The sequence below is a fragment of the Falco peregrinus genome, chromosome Z, assembly GCF_023634155.1.
Source record: "Falco peregrinus isolate bFalPer1 chromosome Z, bFalPer1.pri, whole genome shotgun sequence".
NCBI lineage: Eukaryota > Metazoa > Chordata > Aves > Falconiformes > Falconidae > Falco > Falco peregrinus.
The window spans coordinates 64,524,131-64,539,506 of NC_073739.1; the positions used below are offsets into that span (position 1 = coordinate 64,524,131).

The window sequence follows — 15,376 nt, forward strand, 5'->3', positions numbered from 1 at the left end:
TGTTACTGGGACTAAACTGTTACCCTTTCCCCTCCCCTGCCCCCCCTCCCTTTTAAAAAATATGTTTTGGATTACTCCATGGTAAAACATTTTCTGTTTTATTTTTACATCATATTGGGGTTTTTCCATTTCTGCTTTGATTTTTACTTGTTAGAGGTTCTTTGTCCTGAGGTGTTTCTTTTAATGGCTTTCTTTAGTTCACCTCTATTATCCTCTGCAAAGTATTTTTGATCCATCCTTGGAAACATGATATACACAAACTTTGCATAATTTTGTTGTATACTTTTGGGACTGAAGCAAGGGCTGCGAAGGACAAGAGTGGCATCCCACCAACTCAGTAACCACCGGGAGAGGCACAGAGGAGCCAGCGATTCCTTTTTGCCTTTTACAACTCTCTTAAAAATTTCAAGTACTTTTTTCAATTTATTCCACCTTTTTTTTTGTCAGATGAGAAGGTTCTTTAGAATCTCTGTTCACTCATACCTTAAATTAGGATTTGAATTAGGTATTTGGGTTTGGTTTTTTTAATAAAGGTTAAATTTTGTACAGTGGCTACGCCATCTGTTCTTCACCACTAGTTCTTGGCTTCTCAGCACCAACACCACAAAAATGGCTTAGAAAGTCAGTTTTGTACAGAAAGTTCAGCCAGCTCCTGCATTTTCTTGTATCTGCTACTTGAAAGAATTGACTTGTATTGTAACTGCTTGTCTCCAATACTAAATACATCAGTACATGGAGAAAATACCTTATCTGCTTAGAAATTACTTTCCTCAAGGAAATAAAAATGCTGTTGCTGTGTCCCGCATTTTCTCATGTTTACCTTTACCATATTTTATCAGCTTGTAAATAAAAAGATCACCTTCCTTCCTAACTGCCTTCCTTCTCTTGTGGGGGAAGTCTCTGAGAGCTTAGAGTAAAGCGGGGCACCTATGTGTATATCATTGCCAAGGTCAGTACAGAAGCAGGCCCATCTATGTAGGGTACTGAAACTGATTTTATAAGCAGAAGAAAGAAAAAGAAAGGTTATTCAGGACTCTTATTGATTTCATTTGGCAAAAATGAAAAAAAAAACCAAAACCAAACCAAAACCAAAACCACCAAACTACCCAGAATTCTTATAATGACATTAAAAATACTCCAATGACCGCATAAACCAATTAGATAAAAAACCTTGAATCAGTTGTTTCAGGTTTTTTTAGAAAACAGATAGTTCTGCAAGCAGCAGATTTAGTGATGTTTGGTTTCCTATGGATTTATTTCTGACTGTTAGTTTCCTAACAGACACAACTTCCAGTGGAAGTTTTCCCTACCAATGCATAGCCCTTTCTCCTGTGCAGCTTCCGTATGCTTTACAGGAACAGTGAGCCCACTCTAGATCTCTTCACTCAGTAGAGACATTAATAAAGATTTTTCCCTTTAGTGGGTGACTTATTTTCAATAAACTTGCCAGAATCTAGTATGTTTGAAATCTCTACACCTCTGCTAGGTTTGGTAGAGGCTGACCAAAAGATTTAAATGTAGGCAGACATCTAAAACCACAAGTATTTTGTGAATTGCTTTCACTCATTTGTACTAATGCAGTATGTCTCTTTGCCTGTAGCCAAAGGTCTGGTATATAGATGAGTTCTCAGGAAGTTTCATTTCCTGGCTTTTATACTTTTTTTCTGGATCACAGAGATGGTTTGTGAAACAAAAAATATTTTTAATTTTAAAGGTAATTCTGGTGGAAATGTAAGAAGTGGTCACTCTTTTCATGTAGTCTCAGATGTAACCAAGATTTTTCCTATCAATACAGACGAATTATGCAAGAGAAAAATGTTTTTACTAGATCCTGAATAAATAACTGTACAATGAAGTATATGTATCAGAAATTTTATGAGGTTGCAGGAGAAGCTTTGTATTAACGATATCAATGTTCATTATGTCAGCTTGCGAGAATGAACTGTTGAATAAACAGAGCAACAAACCAGTTGTTCTCAAGCTGAAGACTTGAGACTCGAGAACTTGAGAACCCAGGAACACCATAAGTCTTATTTTCCCTTTTGAACTTTTAGGGAAATATCACTATTCAATGCCATAGGCAGATGTCCTCTTTCAGGTTCTCATCACAGAGGTTACAATAGGCTGCTGAAAGTTACTGCCAAAATTTGTTTTGAAGTGAAGATCTGTTTGTGGTCCCTAATATGCTCCAGACAAAATCAGCTAATTTAGCTCAGAGCAGCAATTTAAACAACTTGAGCTGTTTTAGCTCTTCTTGTTTCAAGCGTATTAACTCAATGAAACCTTTTCTACCAGCAACGTGGTGACATTAGTAATTTATGGCACAAAGCTATTAACTAAGCAGATTTGCACTGAGATGGAAAAGGACATTTCTCCGTGGTCCGTGTTTGAGCACTGGGTAATTTGATACAGGTTTTGGAAGGCAGATCTGCTCAGGTGCATAAAAAAGTTTATCACACATGATAGAGGATGAAAGTTTGATTAGCATGGAAAAAAAGTAATTATATGTATGAAAATATATATAAAAATACAAAAGTGTTAGTGAAATAAAACCAATGAACTAATATTAAAAAGTATAAAAATACCAGTGAAGGTATAATAAATGTTAAGTTTCTGAGAAGCTATTTAGGAATGCCTGACATTGCTTACTCTTGAGAGCTGTCTGCTGTGCTGCCTCTTTTGAGGCTTTTTCCTGTTGTTTTTTAAACTTCTTTTGTTCCTAAGCAAGTATTAAAGAAACCTAGCTGTAGTAAAACTTCCTGTAACCTGTGCACTGTATTATAGCAAACTATCCATACATGGGAAGTTGATAAAGAGATTCTGAACAAAACAAACAAAAAAAACAAAACAAAAAACAAACAAAAAAGCCAGTGCTAATTTGCCTGCGTACAATATCACTTGCTTTACCAAACTGCACACATCAATCTAGTTAATTTCAAATTAGCTAAAATGCTATGAGGAAACAACCAGTGCTTTTGAAACTGGTTCTAACTGATGACTAAGCAAGCTTTGGTAAGCAGAAAAAAAGTGTTTTACCAGAAGTTTTGAACTTGTCAGGTGTCAAAGGAAATGTAGAGTCGTGTTGGGTCACACCAACACAGTGTTCAGAAATATGTATCAGGAGAAAGTGCTCCTAAATCAGGAACTGGTGTCCTTAATCAACACTAAGCTACAGTAATTAGTAGGCACTCACACGGCTGGCAGTGTAAAATACTGTATTTGTCAAGATATTAAATTAATGTTTCTGGACATAGCTGGCTTGCGTGAAAAACGTTCATGGCTAAACTGTTCTTGTCATTTCAGGTACGTCCTATAATCTATACAGCTTTTTGTTATCAGTTGTGCAGTGCACTGTACAAATACGTAAATGCCATGCCACTACCCTTGTGTGTCAGTGCTGAGCAAAATGAGTGTAATGTAAATGGATATAATTTAGATATGGTTTGTTAATCCACTCTTACACCATTAAAGGAAGGTCCTTGTAGTGGTGTGACCCTGGCTGGACGTCAGGTGCCTACCAAAGCTGCTCTAGCACTCCCCTCCTCAACCAGACAAGGGAGAGAGGCTTGTAGGCCAAGATGGGGATATGGAGTGATCACTCAGTGATTACTGTCATGGGCAAAACAGACTCAGCTTGGGGAAAATGAGTTTAGTTTTACTACTCAAATCAGAAAAACACCTTCCCCCCACCCGTCGCTTCTTCCCAGGCTTAACTTGATTCCAGATTTCCCCACCTCTTCCTGCTTCAAGTGGTGCAGGAGGATGAGGAATGGGGGTTGTGGTCACTTCATCGCACGTTGTCTATGCTGCTCCTTCCTCCTCAGGGGGAGGCTCCTCACACTCTTACCCCTACTCCTGCATGGGATCCCTCCCATGGAAGTCAGTTCATGAACTTCTCTAACATGAGTCCTTCACACAGGCTTCCCATGTGTGTGGGACATGAAGGCACACACCTTCATGAATTCCTCCAGCGTGGGTCCCTCCCACAGGGTGCAGTCCTTCAGGCACAGGCTGCTCCAGCGTGCATCCCCCATGCGGTCACAAGTCCTGCCAGCAAACCTGCTCCAGGCTGGGCTTCTCTCTCTAGGGGTCCTGCCAGGAGCCTGCTCCAGCATGGGCTTCCCATGGGTCACAGCCTCCTTTGGGCATCCACCCACTCGGGTGTGGGGTCCTCCACAGGGTGCAGGTGGGTATCTGCTCTGCCGTGGACCTTCATGGGCTGAGCGGAATCTCTGCTCTGGTGCCTGGAGCATCTCCTCCTCTCCTTCTGCACTGACCCTGGGGTCTGCAGAGCTGTTGCTCTCACTCCTCTCTGTCACTGGCACTTTGCATTTTTTTCCACCTTCTTCTTAATGTACTATTACAGAGGTGCTGCCACTGTGGCTGACTGGCTCGGCCTTGGCCAGCGGTGGATCTGTCTTGGAGACAGCTGCCATTGGCTCCATTGGACATGGGGGAAGCTTCTGGCATCTTCTGACAGAAGCCACCTCTGTAGTCCCCCCCAGCTACCAAAACCTTGCCATGCAGACCCAGTACAGTACTGCATTAAAGTTCTTATTAGATTCAACACTACTGTTATTTATTTTAAAAGAAATGCAGTTTGCTCCTCTTTCAAATTTACCCATGACCCATTTCAAGTTGCTTTAAAAATGGAGAGCTGCACAGCACTGCTGTCAGAGACCTGCTGGCAACTGCAACAGTCCAGGCCATTGCGGTGCAGCCCATGAGCAACCATCCTGAATGATTCTGTTCTGACTTGCAACAAAAAATATTCTTTAATGTCAAGCTTACTGTAGTAAATGTTGATAAAAATCTTTATGTAAATGCACAACATTAGAAATTGTCCTTTAAATTGCTAATGGAAAAAATATTTGTAATTATTTGCAAAATACTTTGCTGTTTAGAGAAGTTACTAGTGGAAGATGGAACAGGAAAAAAAATGTAGACTGCATATGAATTAGGAAAAAGCTGTTTTTTCATGTCAACACTTAACAGAGATATCTTTTGTACCTGCAGACTGTTTTACCAAATCTCCCAGGTCTGGACAACTGATTACTCTCTTACTGCAATGCCTGTATATTCCTGCTGCCTTCAGATTCATACCTTGAGTTATAGATCTTTCTTAGTTTTGCACTTGGCTCTGCGGATTTCTGCTTGGTTTTGCATCCTAGAGCAGACAGTGCAGTTCTTGTGTAGGATGCTGGGACAGAGCTATAGGGTCCAGCTACAGGTTTGTGCACAAAATGGAAAGAAGTTATCCATAGTGAAAAATACAGTTATTTGTGTTTCTTTACGTATGTGCTAGTATTTCCTTTGAAACCCATGTAGATGAGGTCTTACAGAAATGATATTTTGAAATTGGGACAGGCCTAGCTCACCTGGTAAAGATAACCTTAAAAGATGATGAACAAACCTCACCTTTCAGGAAAAAAAGGAAAAGGGGGGGGGGGGGGGGGGGGGCAGGTGAGAGAACCTATTGTTGTGTTAAGGATTAAGGACAATGTGCTTTTAGTGATGAATTGTGTCACAAAGAACAGATCTTTATTCCACAGTACTCTTTCTTGCTGTTAGGAAATCAAACATTTTGAGAAACAAATTTTTGGTTATTCACTGTGCCAAGTTTCTTTTTGCAGCACTGATGAGGAATCATTAATGAGCTTGTTAAGGCTGCTTGATTCTCAGGGCAAACTTACGCATAAGCTCTAGATAGCACTATGAAAACTATAGCAATTGCCTCTGCTCAGACCGACTGCCAAATGTGGGTGATTATCTTCAGCAATTCAGAAATCTAAGTTTTATTTTTAAGTAGAACATAATGATTTTCAGAACCAAAGTCTTTTGTGGGAGTGTACCAGTATCACTGAAGTGTACTCTGGGAAAAATTTCTGAGCTCCCTTAGAGAGTGTTATGAGAAAAGCATTCCCAGGCTGAAGTGTCTCCCCATCCTCATGGTAATGAGGAAGAGGAGGGACCTCAGATAATGCAGTTGTGGTGTGCATTTCAGCATCTTCTCTGGCAGCTGCTTCACTTTGTATAAATAAGTAAAGAGTTGCACCACAGAGATACTGAGCATTTGCAGGGCTAGAAGGAGAGAAGCTTCCTTTTTATTATTTATCCATACCAGAAGGAGTTGAGCAGAAAAATAATCAACAGATCCACCTCAACAATAGTCAACAACCCTGCATTCAGGGTGCTTAAACAGCACGTGGGAAACTGGTACAAAAATGTAAACCTCTCCATTCCAGGACAGTTGCATAACAATCAGGCTACTTTAGGGTAAGATTTTCTTTTATTCCATTTCAGGAAAAAAAAACAACCAAACAACTGTGAACCAATTTGGTGTTACCTTTCTGTAGTGTAGGATATGTATATGTTTCAGGGTTTTTAATTAGCAAAAATTTTCTGCGTGGAAAAAAAATTCGATCTGTTCTAATTTGGGCCTTTATCCATGGGAGAAGAAAAGAATGTGTTGGACAATCTTTCTCAAATAATAAAAAAAAAAGCTCCAGAATGAGGTGAACTAATCATCACTGTGATGTATCTCACGTGAACCTTTTTGTTCTTACCCTACTTTTGCTTTCTTATTTCCTCTGCCTAAAATTTAGGGGAAAGTCATCAGTTAATACGGAAAAGTGTGGCACCAAGTAAATCAATGCCAAGCGTTCAGCACAGGGCTTCTAAAAGAAAATATGAGGGAGAAAATCCTGTGGGTTTCAAGGCACTGAACTGTTAATGAATATTGTGGAAGAGCTGAAATTTGCTGTAAAGGAAACAATGACAGTGTTTGTTGATTTTTCAACTTGACGCATGGAGGAGCAGGTTGAGCTGTCTTGTGGTTTTGCTGGATGACGTTTGTCTACTGCTTACCTGTCATCCAAAAGAAATCAGCTCCCAGCCTGGCCTTTTCATAGCCACAGAAATAGTGACTGATACTTACAATGTCAGCTCAAGGGTTAGTTGCCTTCAGGATAATTTCCTGAGGCAATATGACACAGAAGTATAGGAGAAATAATGGTTGACTCATTGTCCAGTGTAAAGAAATCGTGTGACTAACACAGTTCATTCAGTTTAAACTGTAGGTTTCTTATCTATGACATAAATCTAGAACAGTGAGGCATATCTGACTTCCAAAGGAGTGTTTGTGTTCCTCTGCAAAAGCCAAAAATCAAACCAGTGGAAACAGTATTATGTTGAAACCAGCATAAATAGGAAGTGAGATTGTGCTTAAAAAAACTAGAAAAGAAGACCCACAGTTTTGATGTATTTGCACCATTATTTAATGAGATTCAATCCTGAATGGGGCTCTTGGGCAGTACTACAATAATATTTTGAATATATTAATCAGTAATAACACTAAACTAAAAGAAGTTATAATGATATTTATGATAACAGCAAAGGTTCTGTTAGAATCACCTTACTAAAACCAAACTAAGTTTATCCACCTCATCAGTCTTACAATTTGTAGACAAAAAGCTTATTTGCTTCTTCGGTAGTGTCTTAGATAAGTGTGAAATTTTACAGAAGATGCAGTAGATGATCTGTAGGTTTTGTAGAGTGAGGGTCTGATTCAGCACATACTCATTGGGAGTAATCCATCAAGAGTATCCAGGAACTTCACAGGTCCATTGTCTTAGTAGGTCACAAGAGCCCAGTGATACAGAGCGTGCTGCTAGCCACAGGCTGATTCAGGCATCACTTGACCTGCAAAGAAAGATTAAAAACTAAATAAATATTGGACCTGAAAGCCACGTTTGTTGGTTGCCTGTGTTCTTAGCTTAGGGAAGAGTGCAGAAGGGTAGTCCTTTTGTAGCACATAGATATACCGCCACAACTGGGTGTGAAGGGAACGACAGCTTTGTACAGATGAAGGAGGAAATTTCATTCCTGCTGCTGCCCTTTCTGTGGTTTTCAGGAATGAAAATGAATGAGGCTGAGTTCTTTGTATTTTTCCTTTTGTGTTGTTGGAAGGAGAGCAGGCTTCCTCCTACCCTGCTGGGGCAGGGCTGAGAAGTTTCCTCTCTCCTGCAGTCTCCAGGGCCCTAAGATAAAGGCAGTCCCCAGCTGCTCTCTGTTGCCATCAGTTAATTTAGTTTGTCTTCTCAGTATCATGCAAATCTGGTTCAAATTACTACTACCACCAGAAACACTTGGGACATTTTTAGAGTGCTTTCCTCTAAGAAATAGGTGTGTATTACTAACAGCCTCCTATTAATTTCTGAAATCATTGACACTGTTAGCTCAATCTGATAGTGGGGCAGCGATCTGTGAGATTTATTAAAGATAAACTATGTAAAAATGGGCAAATTTATAGAGGAGCCTATTAACACTGTCTTTTGAGGAAACAAATCTGCAGTTCGAACATATTTCTTGTTAGATGCCAGAGGATCTAAGAGGAGAAGAGCCAATAAGAATGCCTTAACTCTTGGAAAGCTTCAAGCTTCATTCACCTTTCCCATTTTATTAGACACAAGGAGTTCTATTGAGGTTTCTTTAGCAAAGACCAGCTGAAGTCTTTTTAAACTTCAGAATTTATCATTTTTTAATACAGTATGAGCTCAGGCTACACCATTGGGTGTCGTGACACAAATGCTTAGGGAAGCAGACTTTGTTAGTTCTGGTACTTACAGATATCTTTATTTTATTCTGCAGTGATTTTGAACATGCATTAGTAAAGTTTTTGAGAAACTCTAAATGAAACAGAGATCCTGAAATTCTTTCCCAGGTGGGACATATTTCAGCTAGTCTAAACAAGTTCCATCTGGTAATAAAGATTTTGTGACAAAATAGACATTATGGGTCTTGGAGCTATTGACATCTCAGATGAAACCAGCAGTAATCTGCTTAAAAGTAAAGTTCATGGTTTCTAATAGGCTTGTATTGTCTTTTGACAGAAACTTGAGCTATTTGTCTTCTGAACGTATGTTCTAAGAAAATAGGAAAACCAAAATTGTTAGTTGGTCTTTTTAACAGTAAAGTTTAACACATATAGATTTAGTGATTATTACTGCTTGCTTTCATCCTAATGCCCATAATAATATGTATTAATTGAGTTCTTCAGCAAAATCCTAATGGAGACTCTGTAATATCTTTTGATCGCTTCTACTAGGGTCAGAAACCATTACAAAATGGTAAGCATGACAGCTTGGCTATTTGAATCACCCACTTTTTGCCATGGCTTTTATTTTTCAACTGCTCATTTAACCACAGAATCACAGAATGGTTGAGGTTGGAAGGGACCTCTGGAGGTCATCTGTTCCAATCCCCCTGCTCAAACAGGGCCACCCAAAGCCAGTTCCCCAGGGCCACATCTTTTGAAGTTCTCCAAGCGAAGACTCCATAACCTCTCAGGACAACCTGTGTCAATGCTCAGTCACTCTTACCATAAAAAAGTGTTTCTTGATGTTCAGAGGGAGCCTCCTGTGTTTCAGTTTGTCCCATTGCCTCTAAATTTGTTCTATTTTGAAAATCTCTCCTCTCATTATGAATTAATAGCAGTATCCTTCTCAGAAACAAACTGTTTTACAGCTACAGGGTGAACTAGTCTTGATGATAGATTCTCTCACATAGAAAAAATCTTTTTTGTATAATAAAAGAAATAGGATAAGAAAGCAGCTTGAGTAATGAATCCATTCTCAGAGTACAGCATCAACACAATTACAACTGTTGGGAAAAAAAGAGATGTAGAAATGAAACAGACTTTTTCCCAAAAAATGCATTTTGTTCATGGAAAGAAAGCAATAAAAATTAATGCAGAGGATATTTTGCTACTTGAAAATCAAGAACTTTCCTCTTTTTCTTTATTTTGACCAAGGTTGATTGATTGTTGGAAGGGCTTACTTTTCAACAGTGGTTGGGTGATAGTGATCCTCTGGCACATTCTTACAGGCCGTGGAGTAAGGAATGTGTTAGTCCCTTGCCAAAGTGGTCAGTGGGGAAGGGCACACTGGGTAGGGATGTGTGGTAACAGAAGAAAATTAATTTAGCCTTGCTGGATATTAGATAAAAGCAAAGAGTGCAAGCATTTTGATGTGGCTTGTCATTAAAGCAGTGAATTACTTAAATACACAGTATGTACTGGATATGTGTTTTCTTGCTTGGCTTCAATGACGGATACTTTTCTGGTAGTCTGGTGTGCTACTGTGGCATTGCAAGACTGTTTCTTAGGATGAATTTGCAAATACTTAATGCAGAAACAGTTCTAGACTTTAGAACAAATTATATCAGTACTAGTAACTTCACTTCAAAGCTTCTTCCAAGAAGTAGATCAAATATTTTAACAGAAAAAACCCAGAGTAACATAGCACATGTAATATCCCCATCCCCACACAATGAACCTGAACTACATAGTGAGAGCCTAATGATACAGTTCTTCTATATTTGTAAGTCAGGAGTGCCTTTTTTACTCTGAACTAACCATAATAGGCCTGTTCTAAGACCCAAGTAACTTCTTTACAGTTATCTGCAACTTTCCTGTTACCTGGCTTTGTGAGAATACAAATACATGTTATTCATATCTTTGCCCTTGAAATACAGTCTTAGGGTATAGAGATCATTTTATAGCATAGTGGACTTCTCTGACATCATGGCAGAAATACAAAATGTTAGGGGGGAGAACCCCACCTTTTTTCCTAGATCCTAATTTAATGTGAGCTTTGTGTGTGTATTTCTTCATATGGTCCTTTTTTGTAAGTGTAGTCAAGTGTTTTGACAAGTTGTGCATAACTGGACTTTTATCATTTTGCTCCTTTTATTTCCTAGAGGTTACTACATACTGAGTTCAAGGAGATAAGGCACTTTCCATAGCTTAAGGCTAGTGCTACTGGCATTGTATAAAGGAGTACGTTGGGGCAGTCTTGCAGATCATCACATCCTGAATGAAGAATAGTCCTAGTCATTTGGACACAGTCCAGCTATGCATAAGGCTACTAACTGGTACAAAGGATTTTTCTACACTGGAATGGAAACTTGGAGAGATTCCTGGCATGGAAAAAAGTGAGTGTTCAGAGTGGGACCATCAAAACAGTTTCTGAGAAATCTGATGCAGCTGAGTTGTCTTCCCAGATGCTCATTCCAAAATCTGATCAAGAGTATTTTGTTTTACTTGTGATTGTGGAGGGATATCTGCAATTTCTAGGAAAAAAAATACTATTCATAACCACATTTTATCAACATATGAACACTCCACAAAGATAGCCTTTTAAGTCACAATATTTAAAATTTTCTCAGTAAAACCTAAAAGCAAAGTGTTTTTTTTTCAGTTGTAAAAGAGTGACTAAGAAAATGGATGCTATTTCTACACTGAATCAGTGTTAATACGGCTATGTTTAATAGAATGTGCCAACACTGACTAAAATGTCAGTCAGCTCAATATAGAGGTCATCAGTTAAGTATGAACATCCCCATTTACAGAAAAAAATCTTAGTTTGAGCCAAAGAGAACTTTTTAAAAATGCTGTAGTAGTAAGAGAAACTGAAACTCTTGGCCCAGCAATTCTGTGGCACCAAACCTGAAACTTATACTAGGCAGAAGAGCAAAAAGACCATCGGAAAATTCAGGAAAGTTGTCCAGGGTCTGGTCCTCAAAGTAGATCTTCAGCTTATCTTCATTTAGAGTAGCCTGGAGGTTTCCAGAACTTCTTCCAGCTGCCTGGACACCCAAAGGACAAATGCTGAGCCTATCTGGATCACACCACTGCTCAGCCATGGCCTTGTCTTGCCTCCAAGACACTCCCATTTTAAGGCAACACAGTGGTTAAAGCCCTTGGCTGGGTGCTTGCCAAGACAACTCTTCTTCAGTCTCTTTGCATCACTCAGATAATCTCAACTAATTGGCCAACAATGAAGATGCTGTACTTACCTTTTCATTCTGCTGTGCTGAATTTCCTCAAAGTACTACAAAGGTTGGTATAAATACACTTGAGCGCTAGTAAAAAAGTCTAATACTGCTTTTCGTTCTCTGGGAGTATTGGGACACCATATATGAGAACCATGATGAACTTAAATAATGTGGACACTGTTCCTATTATTGCCATATAGTAAATTTCCCCTATGAAAATTTTGAACAGAAGTTGTTCCTGAATAAGTGTGAGAATATAAGTACAGCTATCTCTGGTGGAGTGTTAGGTGTGCTAAGAATTAAGTCTTTTATAAAAACAAGCAGCAGAACACTCTTTTTAAAAAAAACAGGTGTGCAGCGATAAATGATTATGGCAGACCTTTTTCTTTCTGCTAGCCTTTCATTTGTTTTTTTCCATGTACTGTACCGAAAGCTACATGTGGTGGAATTGTTTGTGGTAATCTGTGAACTGTAAAGAGAACATTTGCTGTCACTTCCTTTTTTTTTAAAGCATATATGAAATAATGTGCAAATTCTTAAAGCAACTGGTGTTTAAATTGTGTTTCTCTCCCTTTTATTAATATTAAAAAACGTTTGAAATTTCAAAACCCTCTCATTTACAGAAGTTAATCTAGTTTAGGACTTCATCAGACAGGGGTGGGGGCTGGCGGGGAGAGGAAGGGTGATCATATGCCTATTCCAAAAAAAATGGTAAGTAGATCAGTCCTGGTTAGGCATAATTACAGAGTGCTACCTTAGAGGTAAGAAAGAGGTCAGAAAAATTGTTGTGAGGCTGTCAAAGCTGCATGGCTGATAATTATTTTTTTATTCTTAGCTTAGTGGTGACAGGGTGTTATACTTGAAAAGCTGTTAACCTCGACAACATTTTCCACCACATTGTATAACAACAAAAGTGTGGCCCAAATTTAGAGTTTCAGTACTGTTTAGAAAAAAGCTTTCCTATGGTTGTTCTGCCCTTCAGAACTGCAGGAACAAAGCGGCCCGTGCTTGTTTGATGGGTACTTTGTCACCAGTTAGAAACCCTTTTATTTCCATTTAAGCTATCAGGGCTGGACTGACGGCTCTGCAGTCTGAGAACTGGCAGGAGGTGCTGAGTCCAGCAAGTCTTTAGCTGAGCGGTGGCCATCAGAAGTTTACTCAGTCTCAGTGGTCAGTCAAGTCCCCACCGCAGCCACAGACTCTTGAAGTGCAGACGTCAGAAACAACAGATCGTAAGAAATATCCTAAGGGTGATGGGACTTCTATGTGAGTGATGAATTCTGCTTTCTAATGTGCTTTGAGATATATGGCAAGGTGGATAGTAGATAAGGATTCCTGGATGTAAGGTACTGTTGGTAATGTGTGTTATTGCTACATTGATAACAAGTTTTAAAATATGTAACAAACTGAGTGTTTTATTACATTTACCTAAATATGGTATTTGTCAAGTTTATTTTGTTGTTTTCATACTTCTCGGAAAATCTTAGCCTTTTACTCTCCTAAGTATTAGAAGTGATGATGCTTACTTGTGGGAAAAAAAAACCCAAACCAACAAAAAACCCTCAACCCTCTTAAGTTTCCCAATATCTGATTTTCAAGAACTTCTGGAGGGTAGGCTGTAGGCTAGCAACAAAGTATCTTCATTATGCTTTTTATCCTCAATTACATAATTGTATAAGGTCATCAGATAATTATGCATACTTTAACCACATCTCCACTTCATCAAAAGCTTTTAATGCAGTCTACTTACAAACATATTATAAACAAAGTTATGTCTGTTTCCAGTACTGATCTTGATGAAATCTATACTATAAAGTCAGTAAACCAGTCATGTTCAAGAATTAGTCAGCTGTGATGTCTGTGTGTTGCAGAACGTCCCAGATTCTCTTTTGATAGCTAAACAAGCTAGAAAAGCCTTGATTTTTTTTGCCAGGAGAATTCTTTTGAATCTGATAGAATTTGTAGGAGGTATGACAAGTCTGAAAGACCATGTTTACAATTCAATGTGGATTATTTTTCTTTTGAGTATCAGCATTGTGTTTGCTCAAGTGGCAGGTTACTCACAATACAGGCAGGCACTGCAAAATTTTCTTTAAATAGTTCTGCTACTTAATCTCAGTCCAAACCTTTTCTTCTCACATTGCCTTTTTCCTGAGGCAAATGGACATTATTCATAACGGTGGAGTGGTTTTGCAATAACCACAAGTATGTGAGGTTTAACAGCTATGAAAGAATCTGAAGTTTTTGAGCACATATTCTGAAATGTAAAGATATGAAACTAATACCCTAGATGCTGAACAGTAATGCACAGAGCTATTTGGCAGTGGTCCGTGTTGGGGTGTTTCATTTAAAAATGTGTTTTAGTTAATTTGTTTGCTTGATTTTTTGCTTGTCTGACATTTTGAAAGTACAGATAATGTGATGTGAAACAAGTTAAGGGAGATGTTTTAGATGGCAATAACAAGCCCACTGAACAAACGTTTCTGTGCCTTGGGGTTACATTTGCATGTAGGTGATCCAGGATCACCCGTGCCAGGAGTTTCAAAACTTGTGTTTCAGATACACAGCTTGCAAGACAGCATGCTTGGGCTGAAACTCTTCTCAGCGCTGAGTTTAGTGTAGTGAAGCATTCGCCCCTTCAGATCTACGTCAGGGGAAAAAAAAAAAAAAAGGAAAGGAAAAAGAAAAAAAAGCGCTAGGCTTTGTAGGTGAGGCTGGCACCCTAGATGTGGAATTATTTTTCTGAAATTGTTTGCATACCAGCAGATCTGCTGTCGGAGAGTTGCTGATAGGAGGGAGTGCCTGCCTCTCTGTAAGGGAAACTCCAGCCTGGCTCCAATGCGGCACAGAGCGATTGTGGTTAAACCGCGAATATCTGCGTCGCTGTCGGGCCCGTTGCACATACGGCGTTGCCGGGTCCATTTCCAAAACTTTCAGCGGCTCCTTCTTCGCTGACATCCACGTGACGCTCCGTGCACGCGCGCGCTTTCCCGCGAGTGCGAGCGCTGCCGCCGCTACCGAGCGCTCCGCTGGCCGCCGGTGCTCCAAGCATCGTTACCCCAAGCACCTGACGCCCGCCCGTACACCTTCCCCACGCTGTATAAGCACTAGCCCGTTGACTCTCATGGTGCCCCCCGGGCTCGGTAAGAAAGCACAGGGGCGGCGGCTCAGGCCGGCCCGGCGGGTCCCGCCCGGGACCTGCGAGGCCGCCGGGGCCGCCCCCCGCCCCCAGCCGTGTCGCCGCCGGGGCTGCGAAACGCAACGGTGCGGTGGCCGCCGCGGCGGAGTCCTCCGCGCCCGCGCCCGCACCGGCAGCGCGCCCGCGTAGCTCCGCGCTGCCCGCCAGGGGGCGCCCCGGCGCCGCCGCGCCCCCCCACCCCGTGGCGGGCGGGTAGGGGAGGCGAGGCGAGCCCGGCGGCGAGCGCGGCCGGCAGGAAGTTTCTGTCGGCGCCGGCGGTGGCCGACCCGGTGATTCCCGGGAAGAGCGCGGCCCCGCGGCTCGGCCGGGCTGGCAATATGAGGGAGCGGCACTCGTGTGTGG

General features: G+C 40.6%; 1 protein-coding gene across 4 annotated transcripts in view; it reads left to right on the top strand.

Annotated features, from left to right (window-relative positions):
* The window catches only part of PDE4D (phosphodiesterase 4D), a 621,455-nt gene that overhangs the window by 552,607 nt on the left and 53,472 nt on the right, over positions 1-15,376 (top strand). The window lies entirely within an intron of this gene.